Source organism: Tachypleus tridentatus, chromosome 11 (genome assembly GCF_004210375.1).
Source record: "Tachypleus tridentatus isolate NWPU-2018 chromosome 11, ASM421037v1, whole genome shotgun sequence".
Lineage (NCBI taxonomy): Eukaryota > Metazoa > Arthropoda > Merostomata > Xiphosura > Limulidae > Tachypleus > Tachypleus tridentatus.
In genome coordinates this window covers 59,280,338-59,306,976 of record NC_134835.1, presented here as the reverse complement: position 1 = coordinate 59,306,976, position 26,639 = coordinate 59,280,338, and the positions used below count along the sequence as shown (strand labels likewise).

The 26,639-nt window shown below is 31.6% G+C and overlaps 1 long non-coding RNA gene and 1 pseudogene across 2 annotated transcripts in view; one reads left to right on the top strand and one right to left on the bottom strand.

Moving 5' to 3' along the window:
- Nucleotides 1-7,337, bottom strand: part of LOC143232238 (uncharacterized) — a 56,939-nt pseudogene extending 49,602 nt beyond the window's left edge. The window contains exon 1 of the transcript XR_013017457.1: nt 6,098-7,337. The product of XR_013017457.1 is annotated as an uncharacterized LOC143232238 (transcript). The remainder of the gene's footprint in view (nt 1-6,097) is intronic.
- Nucleotides 3,744-26,589, top strand: LOC143232240 (uncharacterized). The gene is made up of 3 exons (XR_013017459.1): nt 3,744-4,000; nt 24,325-24,511; nt 25,094-26,589. It is a non-coding gene; the product is annotated as an uncharacterized LOC143232240 (long non-coding RNA).
- The last annotated feature ends 50 nt before the right edge of the window (nt 26,590-26,639 follow it).

The following is a 26,639-nucleotide window of genomic DNA, read 5'->3' as shown; positions in this document are numbered from 1 at the left end:
AACATCTAATGGAAACATAGAAAAAAGATCCGAATGTGATAAATTGTAAAATATCTGATATAAGGGTGAAGTTAACAGTTATTTAAATTGTAATTGTGTACGAAGATAATTGCTGCAACCACAATGCAATTTCCATTTAAAAGACGTTTCTATGAAGAATATTGAGGCCAGTTTTATACCGCGCATCTTGACAAATTACTTGCACACACTCCACTTAAAGTTAGAATCGGTTTAAAATAAAACATTTTAACAGAAAAAAGACAGAAAAACCATAGGAGTTGCACTGGAGAATTTGACAGGTATGTGGTTTGTCATGTTTCTGATTTGTTCGTCGTATTTTTCATGATACAAAGTGTAAATTTCGAGCCGTATCTGACAATATGTGAATTTTGGCTTATGAACTAAAGTATTTATTTATTATTTTGTTAAGATGTCAAGAAATATGTCGTGTTTCACCACTCTAGCTTTAAAGTTGAAGGGTTATTTCTTCCTTAACTACCTCCCCTCCCAGTGGCACAACGGTATCTCTGCCATCTTACAACGCTAAAAACCGGCTTCAATACACGTGGTCGGTAGAGAAAAGATATCCCATTCTGTAGCTTTGTGCTTAAATGCAAACAAACATCCGTAGTCATAACCTCACTTTGCAAATAAAGGTTGTCTTATGGAATGTCCTGGAGTGAGATTTCGAAGCTACTTGTTGTGAGACGTTTCACCCCTGCATTGACAAACTTGAAGACTATATTCTTCAAAATTTAGGGTCTTTGGAATTACATTACTCACCAATTTTTGCATATAAATATCTTTCTTTAAAAAAGGATAATGGGGTAATCCATAATCTATAAGACTATTTGTGACAGCTGTTGAGTGACCGAAAATTAGCTGTGATCCAAATATTTACGTAGAACATATTATGATGGCTTTAATACGCCTCTGTTGCGACATATATTGTTAACTTGGATGTCCGCACAAAGCTACACAAGGGTTATTTGTGCCAGCCGTTTCTAATTTTAAACTACAGACAAGAGACTAAACCAGCTTGTCGACATCATCTGCTGCCAGTTTGAGGCTTATTCTAATTGAATAGTGAGATTTGTTCGTTTCTCTCACAACAAACCGTAAGTGTGGAGCATGATTTTGCGGTAACAGGACTCGAATCATGAGCTTTTACATTCTCAACCCTTTACACTTACCTCTAAATCGCAACAGTCTCATATTAGATTGCAAAAAAAAATTATAAAAATTTACTTAATTCTGTGTATATGAAGATGTTCAGTTACTTGTTCCCCAGTGGTACAGCAGCTTGACTTCTACTGCTAGAAACCGGATTTCGATACTCGTGGTGGGCAGAGCACAGATAGCTCTTTGAGTAGCTTTGTGTTTAACAACAAACAAACAATAGTTTCTTGTCTTGCATATTTTATGTGCATCTTGCTGAAGTGACTTTAAATATGGATAGAATATTGCCAGACTAACTAAAAATAAAATGATGTCAATAATTAATGAGAAAATGGGAAACATACATAGTGGTGTCCCATAAAATTCCTAAGTTATGAGTTTCAACGTAAGAACCGCTGTTTTTAAAGCAAGTGTTTTTAGGTAGAAATTACCGATCCTGTAACCAACAAACAAAGACCACAGTAAGAATAATTGTAGTGTGATAATATTAACACAATAATTAATCTAACAATATTTAAACACTTATGAAGTAATAATGACACAGTGACAAAAATACTAAAAATTAACTGACGTGGTCAGAATGAAGAATTTTCTTCACGTAATGTGTCATAACAAGTCCAATTTCACCGTATAATACAATTCCCACTTCGTTTGGTTTTTATATAACCGTCATCCACAATTCCAGGTTTTCTAAAAGCTCAAGCGTGATGACTTTCGGTAGTCTGCCAAGTTTATGCAGAAGATGCTAGCTTCACACCACCCTTAGCAACATTTATATACTACAGGGTGATCGGAAAGTCACTGTGCACTTATATATTTATTAACAGACATGTTTCAATAGAGAATACAGGAGGCAAATATGAATGACAATTATAAACAATGTTGAAAGTGACCCCCATTGGCATCAATACAGGCCTGGATCCTTCTTATTTTGTTTCTAAACACCGCTATCAGTTGCTGGCTTGAAATAGACTGATAAATATGATTACAACACTGCACAGCGACTTTCCGAACACCCTGTATTATAGAACTCTTAAAAACTTCTTGGCTATAAAATCTTTCGCACATGAATGTCTTTACATCTTCTCTTGATAGTTCGATTCTGGCCCGGCATGGGTCGCGAGTTCGCTTCCCCGTCGCAGCAAACCTGCTCCACTTTCAGCCGTGGGGGCATTATAATGTGACGGTCAATCCCACTATTCGTTGGCAAAAGAGTAGCCCAAAAGTAGGCAGTGGGTGGTGATGACTAGCTGCCTTCCCTCTAGTCTTACACTACTAAATTAGGGACGGCTAGTGTAGATAGCCCTCGAGTAGCTTTGCGCGAAATTCAAAAAATAAACAAACAAACCAGTTCAATTCTTGGAAGTTCGCTGATCTGTAATTTGCATTTCAGAAAGTTTCGGCAATTAATAGATTTCTAGGCCTAAGTAACAAGCGTAACAGAATGTTCAATAACTTTTCTGTAGTTCAGGAATATTAGATGAGAATCAATCATGTTAATTATGCTAAGGATTATTCAGCTTTTAAATTCAGATCAGGTATTCAATAGTAATTCAGCAAGATTGACGTCTAGCTATTACAGTATTATTATGTAATAGTAACACTATTATGTAACAGCTTAACATGAAGCAGAATGAGCAGAATGTCATTCGTTTCTTAAGTTGTGTACTAGCTGAACTCATTTTTCAATAACTGTTGCAAACAACTGCGCTTAGATACATCGAAAATTGTATTTGTTAATGTTATTTTTTCTATTCTTATATTCAAATCAGAGGTCAGCTACTTGTTACATTATAACTCGTGACCGTGAAAATGATCAACATTCACTGACTGACTGAATATAAGTATATTTAATTTATACTCAGATATATATTTATTTAGCATAATAGAATATACTTATTAATCAGGGTTAGTTCTTTTGAACTTTTACACAACACTGTGTACAGACTGACACTTTACAATTTTTGTATTCTCAAAATTTCGCTTGAGTAACGTTTACTGGAAAAATTGAACCTTACTTGAAGACGTTGTAATAATGTTTTTAGGGTAAAACTTTGCTTTGTTTTCAGGTGAAAAGCATTGTAATCATATTATTCATTGTGATCCAACCACTCCTGTTGCTCTATAGATTACGTGCTTGAGAGCCTGGGTATTTCTATGGTTCACCGAACTTACTGTATTTTCAGCCGTTGGGACGTTATAATTTGATAACAAATAAATTCCTTTATCTGTTGGTAAAAGAGTAGCCCAAGAATTAGCGGGGAGTAGTGCTGATTAGCTGCCTTCTCTTCAGTGGGTCACTGCTAAATTAGGGACGTCTAATGTAGATAGCCTTCGAGTAGCTATGCGGGAAATTTAAAACAAGAAGAGGCCTACATTGCACCTGAGCTTCCCTGATCAAGATAAAAAGGGTAGAACGCCCTCTGTCGAATTTCTTGGGATACTATGAGGTGACTACAACCATAAATATTTTGCTCTTCTTTATCAACAGAAAATATACTCCTGACTAGTGTTTGCTATAAATAGAGGTACATATGTTCCACCCTGGTTCAACTAATTAACGTAGTTTCAGGCAAGCAGATCCTATGCGAAGCAGCTATTGTGATCTTAAGTAATATGAGGTTGAATGAATGGTTTTCTCCTTCGTAGGTAAGCAGGAACTTACCTCTGGCCTTATTTAGGTGTTGTGCTATCATATTCTTATTTGATTACCGGCAAGTTGCTTTATCGAATACTACTAGCCAATGCTTGTAAACTTGAAAAAAAGATTAGAAGAAAATGCGTTTCTACGCCTTATTGATAAATGTATCCATCTATATCGGTAAGTATATGCTGAAAAGGACAAATGCTTATGGTTATTTATCAAAGCAAAAAATACAGATTTCTTGAATGTATTTCTATATTTTGAATTCTGATAACATTTTTGTACGGTATTACATCTCGCTATCTTGTTTATTTATCAAAACGCCTTTACAGTTTACCGTTGGGTAAAGCAACTTGGACGTATTATTATGCATATTATATACCGTGACATACCAGAAACTGACGCTGTAATATTTCATTCTTGAATGCTTAAACATTAATTTTCGTTTTATACAATATCTCTTTACGAAGTACAAAGCACTTTGATATTTTATTCTTGATAACGTGGTAATAGTTACTAAAATAATTATTCCTCTATGACATTTTGCCATTCTTTACTACTCTTAATAAATCTTGTAGGTCGACACTATATTTAGACGTACACGACATGGGTTTCACTGAGTTTTAGTGTCGCAGGGGAAGAATACAAGAAGTGGAGGCGTTTAGATTTTTTTTTCTCGGAAACAGAGAGGGGAGGGAGGAAAGCTATTCAAAACCATTCTTGTTAAAAACCAGGTTTTAAGAAGCACTGATGCAAAATAGCTTTTCGTACCCGTAACAACGAACGAACACGTACTATATTCTTTAACAATGCTCATTCAACGTGGAAAAAATGCAATTTACATTTTGCTGAACCTTTTTTAAGGTTTTATTTCGAAGACATTTAAATCATTTTGATGCGACTTGTAAAAATAAATTATATTGTACGACGTCTATAAACAAGCTCCATAAGGGAGTATCAATTATTCATTCGTAGGACACGTTTCTTTTGACGCTATATGCATATATTCTTTAAGTATGAACAGTAATTCCTTAGAATACTGTCCTTTAGTTTGGATGTCGAGTTCAGAAAGATAAACACATTTATAGAAATAAATTCCACGTGCTTCTTGTTTTAAAACACACACTTTCCTTGTAAACGATCTAAGCTTTGACAAATAGTGCCTTTGGTTCTTATATAAATATATATTTGTTTTGTTTCTATGAGAAATAACGTATTGCACTTGAAAGTGATTAAACGAACAGGCAGACGCGGGGACACCCGACGCTTAACTTGACCAAGAAATTTTATTCGCTGTAAACAAATCTAATCGTCATAATTATCAAAGTCAGTTCCATTGTAATATAGAGAAAAGTCTTTTAAGAAATGTTCTTAACGTTTCAAAATTCATAAACTACTACATAGTTTCGAAACGTGTGTAGAAATATACGTAATAATAAAGATAAAAATTAAGCAGAAAATGATTGTGTTGACTGTAATTTAGTAAAATACCATTAAATGAAACTTAAAAAGCTTTTCCTCCTTGCATTAGTCTGTCAAGCATTATTAGTACAAAGTGACATTTTAAAAGCTACTGGCCGTAATGTACTACAAATCTTAAGTCCAAAATGTCTAAACTTTTCAGTCAGTATCCACAAGAAATAGGTTTGAACAGATGTCTTCTCTCTGTTGAAATAGTTTTGGTTGGAAATTTTTGTTTTTGACTATCGCTGGGTTGTTTTGTTTAATGTATTAAGTCTTAGTCCTTGGATCATACGTTACTCAATAAATAGTACCACACTTATGATAATCTCACGTTTATGTTCCACTTCCGAGTCTTATGTTTGAAGTTGTTTAGTATATATATATATGTATTTTATATTTAAGCATAAAGCTACACAATGGGATACGTATGCCGTGCCCACCAAAGGTATCAAAACCCGGTTTCTACCATTATAAGTTCGTAGACTTACCGCTGTAGTAGTGAGGGACATATTATTATTGGCATATAAAATATATAAAAGATGAAAACGATTTCGTATTAATTACGCTGAAATAATAAACAAATTTGCAATGAACTGCATGTTAGAACCATGTATCAGGAAACGTTTGATTACAATGAAAGGTTCTTGCAAAACAGAAATAAAGACTTTTTTCTGTTTTATATCTTTTAGTGTTACCCATGTGACTTGTTGCAAATTATTTACGTTTAGTATTTGTATTGATTAATACAGAATGCGACTAAAAATGCGAAGTGAGAATAAGTTATGTTGAAAGACATTATTTGTAACTTACCGCCATCAGCATATGTCTCGGTACCGTATCCATCTTGAAGTCCATTTGCCCACGTCCCTTCGTACTTGGCTCCAGATGAAAGTGACTGACGAACCCCATAACGACCTTTCATCCCTTGTGTCCATTCGCCGCGATACACCCATCGGCCACGGGTTTCTACCCCTAGCCCATGACGCTTGCCATTCTGCCACTGTCCTTCAAAGGTGCTACCGCTAGGCCAAGTATATACTCCGGAGACCTCAAATCCGAAGTGCCATGAGCCACTGTATTCTCCTTGTCCCTTGGGGCCTGTGCATACTCCGTGTCCATGAGCTTTTCCGTCTTCCCAGCCCCCGATATAAGTGCCCCCATCATCGAAGTCGAAACGACCGCCGGTTGCAGTGGTGCGGGGCTGCACGTGAGGTGTTGTCATGGGCGCAAATAGCACATAGAAATATCAATTATACAGGGCATGGTTCTCGTTAAGTGTAAGTAGGTTTTAAATATTTTAGGGAAGTGAAAATACGTTGTGTTTAACAGCTCTTTATAAAAAACGAACCAGGCGACATCAGTTATTAACCTAAGTGGATTTAACAGAAGTTTTTAACTAGATTACAAATAACTTTTACTTCGTTTTGAAGTAAGAGAAACACAGGCGCTTATCGAAATCTTTCGTTCGTTTCAACAATATTCATTAATGTTCATTCAACACTGCAATGGACGATAGATCAACTGACGTGTAATGTACAACCTTAGCGTTGCTGAGTGGTGCATGGCAGATTTCTCACTCACAAGCTGCCTATTGCTTAATATCGCATGCACAACTAACCACTTTACGCGCATGCACAACCTCGAAGCTGGTAGCTCCATCTAGCAGGAAAAGGAAATTAATAGCGTTCAAACTTACTTTGTGACATACCATTTGAGTGTTTAAGAAAACTCATAGAAATAAATAATGCGTCTAGGAGTGATAAAAAGAGTAAAAACAATGTTAATAGTAAATAACAGCTTGTCAAGTAGTTAGAACAGGAAGCGTGTTTTTTTTTATTTTGTTACACAAGAGATCTCATCACCTGATCTAGCAAAGTATGAAGGGCATGTCCCAGAAGCAGAATGTACATCGTCAGATGTTAACATAGTTTAAGTATACTCTATAACACTTTCTGTTGTATTACTATAACTTTATACAATGGCGTGATTCTTAATACTTTGAGCAAGTATTTGCTGTGAGTGCAGTCTGAACCACTACGTTGTTAATAAAGCGTCTGACAAAGCGTACCATGTCTCACGTGACTTGTACTAATTAAAGACTCTCGTGTACAAGTACCTTTCTAAATAGAGCAATGGCGAAAAGAAATTTATGTCAATGGATGTAGGTGTATTACCATTAAGTAACTAATTTTAATTCAATGTATAGTTTACACTTAAAAACCACGTTAAACTCTTGTTTAACACAGTGTAATATGCTTATATTAACAGTACAATGCCATAAAAATTTCTACGTGACAAAATATGTCACATTATTTTAAAATTAACTTTGACTATTAACGTAATTATTACTATGTAAATAGTAAGCGAAAGATGACCTTAATGAAAGAGGCTAAGAAAAAATTAAATGAAATAGTTTCACTTTTGCTAGCTAAACCTTTACAGACAAACCAAGATTTAGAAAAATGTATTAAAATAAAATCTTTACTTTTCATAATTCTACCAAGAATATCTTTACTGGACCTTTTATAAGTTCATCATGACACTTCTTATGTGCTTTATAATGATGGTTGGCTTTTCCGAGAAGCCTTCCGGTTTTGAACAAATGTGAGATCTACAGGGGCTAATCTTTAATCAATGATTTAGGCAGCGTATTCATGATGAAACAAAGGTGAAAAATGGGCGCCAACTGCTTTAAATAGTTAGCGAAATATCAAAGAAAAGTTCACAATAAATAAAGCTGACGATAATATGTTTGAGAAGTGTTTCGTCATCTGTGGAAGGCAGTTAGTGGTAATTTGTAAAATCTCTGTTTGAAGCAAGAGTTAATAGCACTTCGTCGTTATTTTAAATATAGATATAATTAGTGAAGTTGTTTATCTTTTCTCAATGTATGGTTCTTGCAGACAGTACACTAATGAAAACTGTTTTCTTTTCTTCATGAGTTTTTTTTTTTATATGAAGCTATTTTTCTCATAAGGTTTACTGCAGTTTATGACGGAAATAAATTAAGCTCGGGTAATTATTGACATTTATGATGAAAGGAATTTCATTGAAATGCATGGTTTAGGTTGTTTAATAAGAACAGAATACTAAACAGAGAATGAGTGACTTCATATGTAAAATGTGGGTTACAGTCTGAGTTGAGGATATCAAAGATAACAGTAATTAGGTTGAATTCATTTGGGTTTCTGTTAGTGGATATAAATGGAAAAGGCTTTTAGTGGGAATTTTTGCAGAACACCAAAAGAAACTGATGAAATTAGTGAGAAACTTTACAAGGAGATAAGAAAATCAGGAGTTAAAAAAGTTATAACTGCGTGAGATTTTAATTTCAGGCATATAGATTGAGAAATGATAAAGTTAAATCATAAGAGATACGCGCTATTAGGTATTACTCACGATAGTTTACTACAGCAAGTAGTTGGGATGTTTAAAAACACAAAATTAATTTAAACCAAAGAATTATTTCATACACAATTCTATAATAGTTTCCAGTCTCAAAAATAAGAGAAAATAGCATAACTTACTATACAGGATTATAGTATATCAATAAACAAAGTCAAGACTAGAAAACATACACTCTACACGTTTTGACGTATATTACGTTTTTTATAGTACGTTTTTACGGTTCTGCGTCATCTTCAGGACCGTAAAATTTTAAAATTCGTTGGAAGCCTAGTAAGGACAATGGAATTTTAGATTAATTGTTAATTTCTAATAAAGAAATGGTTGATAAGGTAGGGAACATCTGCATGCAGGTCATCAATGCTCAATTACATTTGGCATTTTACTCATGTAAAGATAAGGAATAATGAGATTTTGGTTTGAAACGTCAAACAAGCAAATTTTAAAGAGAAGAGGCAGGAATTGTCAGATGTAAATTGGGCAACAATATTTGTTGGAGATACAGATGTTATGTAGAAGAGGTTTCAAAATAAATTATTCAATATGTAAGTTAGGCATGTTTTTATAGACTAAAAAGGGAGATTAGAAGTAAAAAGAACAGGTTGACGTCACAAAGGATATAAAGGATATAATTAAAGAAAAGCTTTATAAATATAAAAAAGTTTAATTTTACTGCAATATAGTGAAATTTAAAGGACTATAAATATAAATGATCAGAAGAGTTGTTCAAAAATGAAATTAGGAAATAAAAGTGTATGAAAAATTGTTGTTTGAGAATGTTAAAAAAAAACGTTAAATATGTTTCGAAATATATTAATGGTAAGTAAAATGTTAGGGCTTTGAAGAATTACACAAGAAGGCTAATATCTGATGATTATGGAATGGTTGGGTTATTCCACAACCTGAACAGTTGCTAGATGAAACCCAAGTTCAACACGATGATTATATTATGGTAGAATTAAAGTTTAAAGAATGATAAAACATTAGCGCCAAATAATATTTAACGAAGGATTTGGAACTAATTTAAGGATTACATATAGGAGCCAGTTTCCATTGATTTTCTATGTCCTTGAATAGTGAGCAGGTGCTTGAAGATTGGATGTTGGCTAATGTTACTCCTCTTTTCAAGGGCGGTGATAAGAATTGTTCCAGGAATTACAGACGTATACTATTAGTTTTACACCAGTGCCCAAAAAAAAGTTTTAAAATCTGTAGAAATATGATTTACAAAGTCATTTAACAAGCTTTAAAATATTGTTTTGTAGTTAGTATGGTTTTATTTGGAAAAAAAGTTTGCAATAGTAATAATTTTAAAGTGTTTCAAGACATACTGTTTTCATAAATGAGGGTACAGATGAGAATGTGGTGGATTTTTATTTTTAAGAAGCATTTGACAAGGTAGAACATAAATTGCTTATTATAAAGATTAACTCTGTAGGTGTATGAACAAAGTTGGCTTATTTGGTAGAAAATTGACAATGTAAAAATCGAAAGCTTAATATAAATGGAGTTCAATCAAAGTGAATTAATATCACGAGTAGGATACCTTAGCGCTCAGTTTTGATTTATATCAATGATATAGATGATGGAATGGTAAAAGGATTATTTATACTTGCTTATGACATTAAAGTTTTGGGTGTTACTAGCTGTGATGAGGATGTTACTGCCTTATAAAAGGATTTTATTTGATTTGATTATTAGTAAAAGTTTGATGGGAATAACCTTGACAGTGTTATGGAAGATAAAGGTCAGTATCTTAAACCATTCACATAATAACAAGGCAAATAGGATTTAAGATGTATTTACAGAAATACGGAGTACAAGTCTAAATAGATTATAATGTCATTCAACAGATAACTGGTTAGGCCACATTTGGAATATTGTGTTGATTCTTAAGCTCTTTAGCTCAGAAAAAAATGACTTGTTGGAAAGGGTTCACAGGAGAAATACTAGGATGATAACTGGAATAAAAACGTTATCATATAAGGACAGTATAAAATCCTTGAACTTATTTTCCCAAGTAAAAGGAAGAGTTGAGATGCATTTTATTAAAGTGTTTTATATTCTTAACGTAATTGCTAGTGTTGATGCGTCACATTCTTGTTTTGGTATTTATAATGAAAATGGTAGGATTTAAAACAGAAATGAATGTTTTTCTAGGAAAGAAGTCATTTCAGCTAAGACAGCTTAATTCCTCTAACAGGGTTGTTGGTCTCTGGAAGGAGTTGACTCCGGACGTGGTAATTAGTTTAAGGGAATTTAATGTACAGTTTGATGAATAGTCGTTTTCGATAAAAGAGAAAGGCTGACTTTGAGGTGTTTATTTTGTAAGGTTTTTAGCTTTAGTGGACAGGACAGCCTAGATAGACCAAAATGTCTACTGCTGTCCTTTAATGGTATTTTATATTATCTTCATCTTTTCACACTGTATAGACTTTTAAATAATAGCTAGATATTTAACTTAAATGTACAATGACTTAAAACACTCTTATTTATTGCCGGACGTCCATTGCCAAATAACAGTTTATTAGCAAGTACCATGAATAATTAAGTCGTTTTATAACATCGCTGTTAATTAAATATAGCCATTAAAATAAAATTGAAAATAGCTTCGTGTAGTTGTTTATAGATAGTTAAAAGCAAGTTTTAATGTCAAGTACGGTAATGATCAACAAGGTGAAAATACGTAATAAGATAAAACAAAATATATTCTTTAAACAGAGGCTAAGTCACTAAGTTCATGGAAAAGTTAGACATTTCTTATATATTAGAGTTGAAAAATGTAATATCATGCATAATTTTCTTTAATTGTTATTATCTTAGGACCTATTTGTTGCAAAAGAAATTTTTACAATTTAGAGTACCAGATATCTTGACTTTTTCTATTCGTATAGAATTTGGTGTGGCGTGTACGTTAAACAGCAGCGAGTTTGATCATTCTCGCAACATGTAAATAAAAATATTAATACAGAATATAAGACTTAAAGGTTACATGATAACTAAATAATTGGTATTTATTTGCATATATCAGATTTTAGAAAAAAATGTAATTGGTTCAGCTGGAAAGCTTTAGATCCATACGCTAAGACGCTATCTTTTTGTGCCTTTTACAGCGGATCGCATTACTAAACCTGGCAGTTATATGATGATCTTTACTACTCGACTTAGAAAGCTTTAACTCACTGTGCAAACACATCATATATTCCAGACACATTCAATTCAGATTTAATATGCTAGTGGATTTTCAGATTCCTTCTCGAGTGCAACATCCAGTTGAAAAATCAAAGAAAGGTGAATAAGATGAATGGAAAGCGAAAAACAGAATGCTTTTCTTTTGTAGAAAACAACAACAAAAACTATCAATAAATAAATAAAACGTATAAATTGTCAATGTTCCGTTTCAAAGATATAACTATTATCTTTTGAACAAACAAAAGAGTTATATGAACACATTCAGGACAGTTACAGAATAATTTATTATACATGGAGGGATTCTGGACATAATTTCAGCAATTAGAATTTCAAAAATGATATAACAGTTACCATAAAATGAAACTAGCGTTCAGTTTAATACCATGAAACAGATACATAGAGATCAAATTTTAGACTGAAAATAACAATATTTGTAAGCAACAAGAAATACTATCTTAAGAAATAATAATTTACAAAAGCAACAGAATAACAATAATAATTATTATAAGAAAAATCAGCCAATAAAAATATTTTATTTTATTACTGATACTAATCACAGGGCCACACCAAACATGCTCACTCTTTCAGTCGTGGGGCGCTATAATGTGACGGTCAATCCTACTATTCGTTGGTAAAAGAGTAGCCCAAGTTGGTGGTGGATGGTGATGACTAGCTACTTTCCCTTAGTCTTACACAGCTAAATTGGTGACGGCTAGCGCAAATAGCCCTCGAGTAGCTTTGAGCGAAATTTAACCAAACCAAATAAAAAAAACTAATTTGAGAGTTGAAATGTTGTGATGACTTTACACAACTTTCATTCAATCTATGATGACATGTAGATAGAAGTTTAAAAATAATTTGTGCACCCAACAAGAATAGCACTTGATTGTAGGAGCTCTAAAGACTATTAATTTTGTCATAAATAGATATAAAAATTTTCATGAATATTGTTGCACCCACTTTTTTCTTAGATTGATCTATTGTTCTGTCAAGAAGTTTGAAGGAGGTCACGGTCGGAAACTGAAAAAAGATACAGTGAGTTAATAGATGCTATACGTTATTGTTATGTGCTTAGTATAGCAATTACAGATTGCACTATTCGGTTTGAATATAAAATGTATAAAATGACAAAATTTAAAGGAATACTTCGAACAAATGATGAAAAAGTCATTTTGTTGCTAATTAACAGTATTTTTGAAAAGAATGATGGATTAAATAAACTTTTAGAGCACACTAGCTGTCCCATATGCTGGCACACAAATTTCAAGACACTTATCTTATGTGGGAAGAGCGTTGGATTACATGAAATATTCGAGATATACCGGGCATTACATTGTTAAAATCGAAATAGCAAAATCCTTTTTGTCTAAAATTTCTCCAAGACACTAAGTGATTAATCCAATAAATATAGCAAAGGTACCTATTTGTTGTATGCAGAAATACTATGTCCGATGGAAAAAACTAAACATCAACATTGATTTTAATATAACTTAGAATTTGAAGTCAAGCAACAGTCTTTATACAGATGCACATAGGAATGCGTATGTAAGAAAATGTCACTGGGCTATAAGACTGTTTTGAAAAAAAAGAAAAGATATTATTCACACTTTTCTTTCCTCTGGCCCTGCATGGCCAGGTGGCGAGGGTGCTCGAATCGTAATATAAAGGGAGCTGGTTCACACCAACATGCTCACCCTTTCAGCTGTAAGGGCTTTAAAACGTGACGATCAATCCCACAGTTCATTGGCAGTAACCTAAGGGTTGGCGATAGGTGGTGATGACCAGCTGGCTTTTCCTCTAGTCTTACACTGCTAAATTAAAGTCGGCTAGAGCATCATTTGCAGGCGCGGCATTAGGAATAAACAACAATTAATGCCTTTAAACCACTACATTCAGATTTCTTTAATATTCAAACTTTCTCCCAGATTACAGTCTTAAATTTAGTACATAATAAGGCAAAACTTTGAGGAGAAGTTTGTTTTAGTTTCATAAAATTAAATTTATTTAAATAAACTAAATGTTTCTTCCAGATCATTTTGAGTGTGTGTGTAATGATACTAGATAATTCAGTCTGTGAATTCAACTAATACGTTCTCTCAGTTATGCTAGCTAATAAATACATTGCGACTGATGTCTTTGTCGATTCTTAGTGGTTTATGCACAAGCCTAAACAGTTTATAACTGATACAATCTTACTGTTGTCATGTTCCAACTTTTAGTTGGGTTATTACTTGTATCCTAGAACATTACGTGATTACTAACTGTAAAATGTCTATTATACATAATTTGTAAAACAGTTACATGACAATCATTAACCATACAAGTCGGTTGTATGTGTTTTATGGAAGATGTATACTTTTGCTATAGAAATTTTTGTTAGATACAAATATCTGTTTTGTTTGTTTTTTATTACATTTCACACAAAACTATGGCGTTACCCATCTTTAATTTTGAAGTAATAAACAAAATGGAAGGCAGGTAGTCAACACTACCCCCCGCCAACCCTTAGGCTACTCTTTTACCAATGAATAGTTGGACTGATCGTAAAATATATACAACAACCTCACGTTTGAAAGGACGAGCATATTTGGTGAAGAGATTCGAACCTACGGCCCATAGAACAGAAGTTGAGTAGCCCAACCTCCAGGCCACGTCAAGTCTCTTAATATCTTTATGATCATTTTGCGTAAAACTTGAAAGGTACGTGTGTTTTCTTTGTAAGTTTTTTGCAGTGCGTTTGAAGTGAAAATAATAAACTTGGTATATAAATCACCTGTTGTCCAAGCTATTGTATGTGTTCGATATCTTGTGTTTTAGAGCTCAGTTCTGAAAAAAACAAAATCAAATTTAAGACATATTTTTACCTGCAATATCAACTTTAATTTTTCACATTTTCCCTCTGCAGTTGTTTTCAAACAGCAATAATGTTTTTGCTTTCAAAACACAATATTTTTTATGTTACGAAACAAACAGATTTCAAAACATGGACGATTTTTACTGAAGGAACAAAACAAAATATCGTAAGATTACTTGAGTTTCACAATTTCGTTGTTCACACTGGAAATGGGGCAAGAATAGGAGAACATTTACATTATTTCAACTACACGAACTCTGTATGCAGATGCTGTCAGCAAATCTTTGTGTCTTTTACTACTGTAGTTTATTAAGTTGAACTGGACTATAAAACTCAGAATATAAGTTGAAACAACACTTAATAAGCCATGAACGATACAATACGATGAATTGTGTACAACAACAAAATGTAGAAACTCGTATTGAGCTAATTTAACAAAAAATGTTAAAATTATTTTCTCGTACGTCATTTTCATGTTTCATTACTACCTGTTTTATTATAATAATTTTGACGTCATGCTGTAAAGACAGGCTGGAAGAAAAAAAATGTTTCTTTATTTTGTATGGAAACTAGTGGATGATATTTTAAAATTAAAAAAAAATAACATGTCCATTTCAGTTTTGAAAATAGTACACGTTAATCATTAAATCAAAAACACACGTAAGAAGATCGAAAAACGTATAGTTTTGTAAGTGTTATGGTTATTAAAAAAGCCATTCTTAACTTTATGATGCTTAAGTAGGTTGAAACGTTGTTACTTGCTTGTGTTTTAAATAAAGTAAAATAGCCGCTTCTGCAATACATATAAAACTCTATTTTGTCATGGTTTTCAATGGAGTATGTGTGTGCTTTCTTAAAGTAAAGCCACATCGGACTATCTGCTGTGTTCACCGAGGAGAATCAAACTCCTGATTTTAGTGTTGTAAATCCGTAGACTTACGGCTGTCCCAGCAGTAGACAATTTTCAAGAAAAATTCTGGTGCTAAATGTTTTTAGTTACAACAAGAATCAGAAATTAAAAACAACCTTTTGTTTCCTTCTAGACTGAAGCTTTCTTGTTGTGTGTGAAAAATGCCAGAGAAGATTGGTTAATCTGTGATGTGAACTTTTACAGAAATACGATGCGAAAAAACCTTTGAGTGTGTTTAGCTATGATTAGTTGTCAACATGTAATCTTTTTTTTTCCTCATCCAAAGCATTATTGATGGTAAAGTCTTGGTTTGCCAATGTACAGAAGTGCAAGAAGTTGTTTAAAGGAACAAAAAGTTTTGATCAGTAGATTGCTATCACAGTCAGTAGCCTACCTATATTTTAGTTTCATTAGTTATTGCATCATTCAGTTTCCACATTCTTATCTATTAGAAACGGATTTACTTATTATTTAATAAAGACGAATTATTAATTAGTTCATCTCTTGTAAAGTTCAACAGCTAATCTGCTGCAGTCTTCAAAGGGTACGGAAAAGGAGTGTACGTGGTGACAAGAGCTGGAATGTTATCCACTAGTTCACATTCAACGTTATTGTGAGACATAACGTGGCAAGATCGAAATTCCGTGGTCCACGCCCTGTTACTACAGGGAGAAAAAAACGCGTTCAGCACTCCCGTGTCGCGAGTGCTTTAAAAGAATACAATAGTCCTCGAGTCAAAGGCGGGTGTTGACGACCTGTTACTTTAATTCTAGTAGTTTCTCATTTCAAAATTAGATATTTATAGTGGATATTCCTGTGTTACCTTTGACGGCAAACATAAATCCGATTTGAATTATTTAACTAACAGATAATAACCTAAATTATAAGTTACTAAATCATCAATATTCCTTTTGAAACGACTCCAATAGTTTCTTGTTATTTTCGGGCTTTCTCGAATGAGATAGCATATTAGAGACCGAAATTTAAGATATAAACTAATTGCCAGTAATTATCTTACAAATATTAATAATTAAAGAATAAATTGAATACGACTGATATCCAAACGCTGGAGCTAGCCACAAGAGTTCACATGTATTGTTCAGATCAATTGCCTGTTTTCAACAATATTTGAATATTAATCTCATTTGAAGGGGGGCTTAAGTATTTAGTGCATGAACAATCGGAAAGTTTCATAAATTAATAAGAAATATAGGGTTACGAATAAATAAGTGAAACAACTTGAAGGTAGGTATCTCAACTACCAAGGGAAACCTTGAAGCAAATTACTAATTTCAAACTTTTATAATTCTATTATACATGAAGTTTTGTTGATGGAAAATGGAATTATAAACTATTGCTTTTGTTACCAACAGTAGTGGAAATTTTTGTCTTGGTAAATCAATTAAGAGATACAGCAATCTATTTATTTTTTTTTCAATTTTGTTCTGTTTTACTATCTTTAGAAATATTATTGGTTAAAAAGCAAACTGTAGTTTAACCATAATTTAACTGTAAGGGCATAAACGTAAATAAAAATGAGAATTCGCCGGTGTCTCCCTCTAGTGCTAAAATGGATAAATACTTTCTTTGTAAAAATCGAGCAATTTCACGGTAATATAATTTTGTTGAATTTTAATGATAAACAAAGAAACAAATAAAAACAAAATTGGTAATAAAAGAGCTAGAATTAACGTATATTACGTTTTTTAGACTTTTTGTTTGTTAAAACAATATGAACCTCAGTATATTATTTCCACCATATTTAAAAAAAAACATTTATTAGGTTCGTCACGGTGGCACAGCAGTATTTTTGCAGACTTATAACGCTAGAAATCGAGTTTTTATACCCGTGGTGGACAGAGCATAAGTAGCCAATTGTGCAGCATTATGCTTAATTAAAACCAAATAATTAAGTTTTACATTATGTGTTACGAATATGTTTATTACTGTGCACCATTTTTGCATAGTGATAAACATATTCGTAACACGTAATGTAGAATTTTTATGACGTATTTAATGTTATAATATTTTACTAAACTCTCTTTTTAAACAGGAAATATTTGAATGTTCATGTTGCAGCTGGTTACTTTGGGGCAGATGTAGAGTTAGTGTTTTCATCAGACAGTTTGCTTCATGGATCACTCAATATCAGATAAATTTGTGTGAATTTCTGTTAAACGAGAATATTCAGTAATTTGTGCTGAATTAAAGGATGTAAGGCTGGTTTATTAATGTGAATAATACGTAGTACGTGGCACTGCTACAGAACCTTTCATATAATAAAACTCTCCCACTCATCCCTAACTATCTCTAAACCATCTCGCGTGCAGATTATGTTTCAATTGTACTGTTCTTCATTACACTATGTAACACAAATTTTGTTCCTGGATAGTATGTGTTATTTCTTAATTGCTTATGTTGTAAAAGTACAAAAAATGGCTATTGTTCCCTTCAAACTTTGCTTTTGTGACCTGGATAATGAAATTTAGAAATTAACCTGTTTTATGAGTAAAAACGGGCAAATTTGCACATTTTCATTACCATAAAGTGTGAATAAAACAACATATGATTAAAGATTTAAATTTATTTACACTAAAGTTATAGAAAAATGAATAAAAATGTTTAGAAGTGAGTAGTTTTTTGAGATTTGCGACTGTGGTGTAAATCACTTTCCCGTATCAGCTTCCAAGTATAGTCTCCCATCATGTTTTTGTTATACGCTCCCAGGTCACAGAAGCAAAGGTTGAAGAGGAAAATAGGTATTTTCCATTTACTTTCGCATTAAGCAATTGTGAAATAACACTTTCTGCCCAGAAACAAGAAAAAAGTATAAATTTTATTGCATAGTGTTTTTTGAGTACGAATAAGTAACATTTTTGGTAACATTTTTATACTTCACCAGTGGTACTTTAAGAATTAAATTGTTTTTGAACTTGTTTCGAATGTACCTTATCTAACCAGACGTGATAGTGTTACATGCTAGAGAAGATAACCTTGCTTTCCAACCTTGCTACGTTATTGTACTTTCACGTTTTGAAGATAATACAACTGATTATTTTTATGTTGAGTTCTTTTACACTTTATCCAAAATGGTATTCAACCTGCAATGTCAACACTATCAAAACATCATAACGTCTTAACGAATTATTCTGCAATAGAGTTGTCATGAATAAAAAAGGTTCTATATGATAAAAATAAAACAATTTAATGAACTCGTGATGAAGAGAAACCCACTTGAAGTAAAAATGTATTCTCAAAAGAGAATGTATGGGTATCAGCACTTTAATTAAAATAAGGTACAGAACAACGTTTCGACCTTCTTAGGTCATCTTCAGACTGATAAAAAACCTAAAGATCGGAAAGTTGTTCTGTAAGTTATTTTAATTCAAGTGCCAACACTCATACCAACCGTTATAACTCAATAAACTATATTATTCTTAAAGAAGATTCACCTAATGTTAGGAGAAATTGATAAACATCTGAAATCAGGATATTGGGATAATATGTTCATTTAAAACATTATGATTTTATGCTTTATTTGAGGAATAAAAGTTCCAAGTGTAGAAATGTGCCTTGTCTTTGAAACATGTATTCCATTAAAAATGTCATAATCAGTAAGCTAATTATTAAATAATTAATTTTATAATTAAAAAGTGAGGTTTGTGACTGCATTTACCCTATGCCTTTATATTAAATTTAAAATATATAGCTTGTATTATTAATCCAGAATAAAACACACTTTGATTTGTGTATATTTTTAGAAGATTAGTTATCCTATATTATGTTGCTTCTTTTAGAAGATATGCATGGTTTGACCAAGTGAGTAGAGGGTTTGACTTGGCCCCTGAGCGTTGGGGGTTTGAATTTCTTATCCCACTAAACATGCTTGCCCTTTCAGCCATGGATTCGTTATTTTTCTGACGTTCAATCCCAATACACGTTGTTAAAAGCCAGCCAACTGCTGGCTGTGGTATTGATGACCAGTTGCCTTCCTTTAGTCTTTCACAACTGAATTAGGACGGCAAGCAAAATTATTATAAGAAAATTAATTAATTTGTATTTTGAACTGGTATTTTAAACAATAAGAGTAGTAAGCTTGTATTTATTAACTAAGGTATAAAACAGTTCTTTCTTATTGTTAAAATTTATTAATATAAAAACTGATAGTTTAACTGAGTACTTTCAACAAAACTATTATGTAGGTCACTAGATGGCAGGACCTTCAGTGCAGATTCTTTTTTTTCCGTTCTTTTTTTCTTTTCGGTGGACCAAATCTCGCCTATTTGTTTATGTGCCAATACATTGAATTTGAGAGTGTATGTTTCGCAGATTTTGCTGTAGAAACACGCCTTGCACTTTAATACGATATACAATTAGTGGTCAAGTTTCTTTATTTGGTTAGAGATAAATGGTATGTTGCTTAACTACCTTTGTTTTACCCTGTCAGATGAAAATTAGAAAGAGCTATGAGTAGTTTTGCGCAAAAATATTGTGTAACAAACACTTAAAATGGTAGTAACCATGCCATCTAGCGTTCTCTTACTGGAAATGCGCGAGAAAATATAATTAAATCATGCACAGATGTTTCATGATAAAATATTTATTTTAAAAATAGTGTTCGTTTATTTTAAGGTTCAAGACAGTTAAATAAACATGTTTAATTTAGCAAAAAAGACCAGTACGTGGTAAATAGCTCTTTAACAGTGGGTGATGTCATTTAAAACCTGAAACAGATGTCTCGTAATAATATATTTGTTTTAAAACAACATTTTCATGCATATATTTGGCCATCTTCTGTAAGTTGTCGTTGACTATAATTTTGATTTATGTGTATTTTTATGTTATATTCGAGTGTTTTTCTTGGTAAATCCTTATAGACTAAACCATGTGGAAAACTGGTCCGTACAGAAATATTCATATGTCACTAAATGCCTGATTTTATAATTTATTAATTGTGATGGTAAAGGCTGAATTTTACGGTGAAGAGAAAATTCACGAAGATAAAACTTTTCATTAAAATGCTTATAAATATTTTAGACAATTTTTAAAACAATCTCTCACGAATTAAAACACCATAAATAATAATTTATTGTAGCGCTATATCTTATTTTTAAAAGTTAATTAAGCTGTTTTTGATACAGACATTTGTGTTTATTTTGTAATATGATATTATCTCTTACTTAATGTATAATAAATAGTTTGGTATTTTATTTAATATTTAATGAGCTTGTTTTAAAAACGATAATAATACAACAATCTTAAAATCCTCATTCGGATTTAAATAATTTCAGTATGACAATCGAACACTATTGATATTGTGACATTCATTCTTTATGATAAAAGCTTAATAAATAATTCAAATACCTGATGTAAACTATCACGTTATTGTATTTTTCCTACTAGTGTAATATTTTACCATAAACACAATGGGTTAATTATTCAAATGTTATGTAAGAAATCTCAACTCGACATGAATTTGAACTAGATACATCTGTTTGAAAAAAGGCATTAAGCTAGTTTAAACGTTACCAACAGAGGGTCGAGCGTGATGAACAAAGCATGGCTTATATATATATAAATCTTAAAATGTAATACAAAAACGTACAAAGATAAAACATACCAAGTAAGTCAACTAATAACTTATAAGTAACCATCAATATTTTATTTATGGAGGTGCTTTCAATGTATACTGAATATACTACATACATTTGTAATCTTAAGAAGTATATACTTTTTTACATTGTAGATCACTATAACATCCAGATTTTCCGAAAAACAAACTATACAACGATATCTGTAATTCATTATTAAAGGAACTATATGTCAGACAATATTTATGTAGTTAAATAAGATGTTAGAAAAATGCACAAAATAGTGTTACATTGCACTTATTAAGTAAAGTAAAAATAATAAGAAAATCTTAACATATACATTGTTGCATACACAAATGAAATAAACATAGCTGTTTATAAAAAAAAGAAAATAAACGTTTATAAAACGAACCAATATTGGAAAATATGCTAAATTGCACTGACTTATTTTTATTGTTTTACTTTCGTTATGATTTGATTCACAAACAGAAATAAAATCACATGTACTAATTATGTTAATGAAAAATACTAACAAGAATGATTTTTTAAAAACGTAAACAAAGTAGATGTAGAATAGTATTACGGTGAGGCTCATAAAAAGTAATTAAATATGGGCGGATTTAAAATCAACACAAAAAAAATAAACTTGAAAACAAAAATGGTTTGTAAGTGCGAAGTTATTGTTAAATAAAGAACAAACTCGTACTTAAGAAGGGAAAATCTGTGGAGTTTTAAAATTTTAGTTGTTAAACTTAAAAAAGATCTACGTATTTCCAAACACATTAGGTAATATCAAATCGATTAATGTTTTTTGTTGTTATGAAACCATTGTTGGGCTTTTTTTGTAACGTTTTTAGTAAGCAAAACAATTGTTTTCATTTTTAGAAAAATCGTGGAAAAACAGTATGCGATCAGTTTGGCTAAAACGCATGCTCCAGTTTTTTCTTTATAAATGTATATAAAAGACATTGTATTAATGACATTTACTGTGAAACATACGTAATTTACATGATTGTCACATCATCAATATATTACTATTGTTTTGTTGTCCTGTCAACTCTAAAATTTTGGCTTCAAATGACAGTGCTTGATGTTTCGTGAATTTAAAGTATGTAGAAACCGATAAAATAAATATTTTATTCCCAATAAAATATATTTCTTTCATAAATTGCATTATTGTACACTATTCAATAATATAAGTATTTCAGAGTGTTCTTTTATGTCTTAACTAGAATAGAAAGCTCAGAAACTTGTGAGATTTGTTTAGGTGTTGTGAATGTACGCAATAATCATAAATACTTTTTTTAATCTGAATGTATAATATATACTGCGTAGATATAACGGTGTCCAAAGACTCTCATTCAATGACGTTTTATTTTATGAGCCTCAGACTATGCTGCATAAACTTCACGGACTTCTTACTAGATGGCGACAAGGTAAGATCTTGTCTAATAACCTTGTCAAAAATGTTTATGTAATTACAACTTATTGTCGCTGTACGTTTAGATGAAGCAACTGTAAATCAGCGTTTATATCTATACTTCACTATCAAAGACAATAAAATAGTGCAAATCTATACGCGAACCAATTCTTTCTATACATTAAATAGGAAGAATTATCTCCAAAGGACTGAAAATAAGTTTCGCTTTTTTCAATTTTTTTTTCACGACAAAAAGCCTTGAACATTAGATTCTCTTTTTTGTGTAGTGCATTTATTTTCATCTCTATACATTTGAAGAAATGTTTTGCACAAGCAAAGGAAAATTGTTGTATTTCTAAAATAATCTAAATAAAATATGTAATTTCTTCCCATAAAGAGTGGCTTTGTAAAACAAAAATGCATAGCAGAAATTACTGACATAGAAAGAATGAGTTTTATAGCATCTTATATGAACTTTTAAAGTGGTAATTTGTGAGAAAAAAATTAAGGTAGGATAAATATCAACTAACTTATAATTTGTCAAATTAGTCTTGTAAAATGAAACGAACGAACAGAAACTATAGACAAATTCACTAATTTCATAAAAACGTAATGAAAATGAATTCAATATATAAACAGACAAAATTTGGATTCTAGAAACCAATAAACAACCTTTGGAAATGTTGTTTGTTTTTAAACTTGACGCAACTCGAAGGTTATTTGCGCTAGCAGTGACTATCACAGCATAACGTTTCTGAGACTAAAATGGCAAGCAATTTGCTAAAGGAGATTCGAATCCACCCACACTTGGCAAATCGAGCGTCTTAACCACTAGGACATGCGTGAAATCTTTGAAATCTACCTAATATAAACAACAATAATGAAATGTTGACAATCTACAAATGAGTAACTAATATATATCAAAGTTTCTAGAAAGCAATCACAATGTTTTTAAAGATAACACGTAAACTGACAGCTAAAACTTAATGGAAATTTGAGATGATAAAGTATCCGTAACTGTAAAAACTGTATATATTATTAATGGATATATATAATAATTATAGCAGTATGAGGGTTGACAATTCTTCTGAAAAAAGTTATTGCAAGTATGAAATATTGTTATTATAAAATGATAAGAGGTATGATGAGTTTTAAATAAAAAAGAGTATCGAAATTCTTATTTCCGTTCTGCTAATCATTTCTCATATGTGTTTTTTGTTTGTCTTAAATTTCACGCAAAGCTACACAAGGGCTATCTGCGCTAGCCTTCACTAATTTAGCAGTGTAAAACTAGAGGGAAGGCAGCTAGTCAACACCACATCCGGCTATCTCTTGGGCTATTATTTTACCAACGAATAGTGGGATTGACCGCCACATAATAATGCCCAGACGTCTGAAAAGGCGATCATGTTTGATGGGACGGGGATTCGAACCCGCGATACTGAGACTAGGAGTCAAGTGCCCTAACCACTATGAAAGCATGCATCTATGTATATGTAAATCTTTGTCTAATATTGGAGATATATTCATGATTATTTAATACGACAGACTGAAAGTAAGACTGACTGATATTTTTACATGTTTAGTTCTTCAAAAGATTTTTTTTTAATTTAGGCGTTGTTTTAGAAAAAAAAATCATTAAATTTATTTCATTAATTGTCTTAGCCAAATACACAAAGTTCAAAGAAAAGGATAAAAAGGAAACTAACAGCCGAAGGAAAAAACAACAACAGAGAACAAAGAAACTGAAGATGACAGAAGTTGGACTAGCGCAAAGATAAGACAGAGGAAAAGCAATAAAAACGTAGAGAGATGAGAGAGAATAATATGGGAAGAGAACACAACAAAATAAGTTAGGTCTTGAATAAGCACAAGAAAGTAAAAGAAATAATGATGGGAAACTGAGGCAAAAATAAGAAGAGAAATGAAAGTAGAAGTAACTGGAAAAATAACTTAAACCAAAATTCTATTTTTTAAAAAAACACAAACAAACTAGGTATAGAGTAGTATTACAGTGAAGCACGAACATAACTAACTAAATTTGAGTGGATTTGAAACCAAGACGAAGAAAGAAAATGACATTGTAAAGAAAAATAGATTATAAGTCACGATGCACAGTATAATAAAAAAACTAATTCATACCTAACAAGGGAAAATTTTGAAATCAGTAAAAGAGGGTAAAAAAGAAAGAGAATTATAGGCACATGTATGATACAGGGAATAATAAACAGTATGGATATTATTAACGTAAATGCATTTATTTATGGCGATGGTTAATGAGGCTGAAGGTCTAATTCACGCACATTGTATATTAGTTCTAACAATGAAAACCGACTGAGTTTGCTCAAGAATAGCTTATAATGTTTTTCAGGTATGTTGTTAACAAAGACATGTGAAGTGTATGTGAATAACTATATAATTATTTCTATTCCAGAGTGATAAAGACAATGAACATGAGTAAAGAGAAAAGTCTGCTTGAGAGAAAATGATGTCGTCAATTCGATAATTTTATGAACACAGGAGGAAAAATGAATACTTAACAAATTTGATCCATGATACCTTTAATATAAAATAATAAACATTTACACGTAAAACGAGCATCATCATTAAAGTCAAGAAAAAATACAAGTTACATTCATGGTAGACTTTGTTCATTGTGCTGCTATTTATTATGAGTTACGTTCTACTTTTATCTTAACCTTTAACGTTTGATGACAACGAAATAAGTTCATAACATAATCATTAAACAGTACATTCACTGTATAATATTGGATAATAACTCAGGTGCAATGTCATAATACTATTCACATACCTAAAATAGTTTAGGTTACTGTATAGTGAGTGAAAAAAACACAAATGCTCCTTAAATATTATATAGACATCACCCTTATAAAAGGCCTAACTATGTTTGTTTTGTTTGTTGACTCAAGCTATAATTGTCAGTCACGAAGAGGCAAAATTTAAATTCCACAGTATATGTTACAACAAATACAAAATTATATCAAGTCTTTACATCGAATACCATGGTTTTTAATTTTACCTTAGTCGAAAATAAAATAAATTTACAATATCTTTGATTTTACAAGAAGTTATCATGAGATATAGTCACAAAATATAGTTTTTAAACATAGTTGTTTTTGTTAGTTTAAGGTTCTGAATTAATTAGTGAAATTATATTATGCAGTTAATGAAAATTTGAACAAAAATAGTTTACCTAACAAGGCTTGTAATTAACATTTACGAATGAAAACATGTAAGAATCTTGTAAATTTGTAACTTGACGTTTATGGAACTTGGAGTAATGGTACGAGCAACTTAATACTGGTGGACGAACTTAGAAAAAAAGTTTTGTAAGTTTAGCAACCACGTAGGTTTTTTTTTATACGCAACTTGAACTTTTGACGTAAACAGAGAATAGAAAATTTTCAGATACATTAAATATAAAGATAGGTTAATCAAACAGATATACGAAATATTTGCATTTTGTCCTACATTGATGCTATTTTCAATTGGCATGGAGTAGTTATTACAGTGTACCTTATTAAATTTGTAGTTTGACTCTTATAAATCTTCAAAGAGTTTAAAATTATTGGTGTTGCAAAACGGTTGTATTTCTAAAAATATTTATAAAGTTATTTTTCGATCGTTATTCTTAGAGTATATTTATTTATTCTTTATAGCTATTACTCAGTTATATTTTGTTGTTGTAAAAACATCCATGAGAGCCTGCATATATATATATATATATACACACACACATTTGAACTGTTAATTTGTTGTCGGTGTAACTGCTAAAATAATATGCTTCTTTACTATTATAATAAGATATTATTTGTTTCTAAATTATTATCATATCAATCTCTATAATGTTTTGCAATAAAAATGTTGTAATTTTTTTTAAATGTTTGTAAATAAAAAAAAATAATCATATGACGTTTTGGAGTTCTGGTAGTATCGAATGACATTTTGGTGAACTAACG